Source organism: Procambarus clarkii, unplaced genomic scaffold (assembly GCF_040958095.1).
Source record: "Procambarus clarkii isolate CNS0578487 unplaced genomic scaffold, FALCON_Pclarkii_2.0 HiC_scaffold_1629, whole genome shotgun sequence".
Lineage (NCBI taxonomy): Eukaryota > Metazoa > Arthropoda > Malacostraca > Decapoda > Cambaridae > Procambarus > Procambarus clarkii.
In genome coordinates, this window is record NW_027190656.1 from 1,071 (window position 1) to 2,834 (window position 1,764).

The 1,764-nt window shown below is 41.4% G+C and overlaps 1 non-coding gene across 1 annotated transcript; it reads left to right on the forward strand.

Annotated features, from left to right (window-relative positions):
* The first annotated feature begins 353 nt into the window (after positions 1–353).
* LOC138362311 (U2 spliceosomal RNA) lies at positions 354–547 on the forward strand. The gene has a single exon (XR_011227563.1). It is a non-coding gene; the product is annotated as a U2 spliceosomal RNA (small nuclear RNA).
* Positions 548–1,764: the final 1,217 nt, after the last annotated feature.

A 1,764-nucleotide genomic window follows, 5' to 3' on the forward strand; every position in this document is an offset into this window, starting at 1 on the left:
CTGTAGCTACCTTAAGACACATGACAAATGAAGGTTTATATATTAGAGTTAAGCGCTATACTCCCTGGCCAGGAGCGAATTCGTGAAACGCCACGCGAGTCTGTTTACCACTTTGCCGCCAGTTACATATTCACTACTCATGAACGAAACCATGTAATATCATGAATTTGCATATATATATAAATTCATTGATCAGGTAAGAAATAGTTAAAGCCTTTACTGCATGGCGTTTATATGTATGCTTGAATTCGAATATTACCCAACGATAATCACATGCCCTTTTGCAATTGAAACTCGCTACGTGGTTTCCAGCCGCAATTGTTGCCTGGTGTTGCAGAGCAACCATGACTCCTATCGCTTCTCGGCCTATCGGCTTAGATCAAAGTGTAGTATCTGTTCTTATCAGCTTTATATCTGATACGATCCCCATGTGGGATCCTTGATATTAAACTGATTTTTTGCAACATGGCGAAGTGCTAGGAGCTTGCTCCACCTTTGCCGCGGATCGGCCCGGTATTGCAGTACCTCTGGGATCGGTCCACTCCCTTCGGGGAGACCAAAAACAACCCTATCAACTAGTCAAAATCAAGTAGGAGACGATGATGTTAATTGGTTATGTACATTAATGAATCGTGTTAATTTGATTTGCAGTAATTACTTCACACCAGCCAGCATCGTATGAGGAAAAAACCTTGGAACGAGCAGCAGAAGTGAGTCGTCAGTCGAGTCCGGGTTTGATGGGTCGAAGCTGAACAACTGGAACGAGTTAGAGGGAAGGAAGGAAGGAAGGAAGGAAGGAAGGAAGGAAGGAAGGAAGGAAGGAAGGAAGGAAGGAAGGAAGGAAGGAGGAGAAAGAAGGAGAGTGAGGTGAGTAATATCATTTAATAACTTTAGATTAAAGATTATGTGCGAGCAGCAAATACGATGGTCGGTCGGTCTGGAAGGAAAGAAGTTGATTTTATGAATGGGGGGTTGCCAGTTAGTGCAATATTAATTGATTTTGTTTGTTTTCTGAGATAGGTTATATAGGGTGAAGTTTTTGTCTATTTATATAAGTGTGGAAACTGGTTTAGGTAGCTTAGTGGTTGGTTATGAAAAGGCTGGTAGAGATGGGTTGAATAGTGTTAGGCTTGTGTTTGCGTTTAGTGGAGAACTGGATTTGGTATTTAAATGGCATCTAATATGACGTGGTCATTGTGCAAATAAACTCTAAATCAACGGGTTTACTATGATCGAGAACCTAACTATAATAGTTACCCATTGTTGGCATGCTCTTCTCTTTTTTTACGAAATTACTTACTCACTCTCCCTTGTGAGTGTGGAGTGGTGTGTATATCACTCGGAATTCCTTAGTCGGCTTTGACAGCGAAATTATATTCACACACACATCAAGATCAGACGTTTATCTATTTAATTTACCATTGCTGCAATGTACCAATGCGTAATAAAGACGAAATTCGACTTGAGATGGAGGGAGGTGTTGCTTTGGTGTGGTCTTACACGGCAACTCAACGATCGTTTGCCACTTCCACGCTTGCCAGCCGGCCAGCCACTAGCCTCAAAGTGAATTCTAGTGTCTTGATTAGCTTTACAGTCCATCATTTACCTCAATACACACTAACAATGTGTATTTATATACTTCAATCGAGCATTCGATGCACATATTCACCTGTAATATATACGTCAACGAAACCCAGAACCCACCCAAGTTCAAGCACACCTGCACTCTCACCTCTCTCCATTTTAATGCTAGTTTCCTAATTA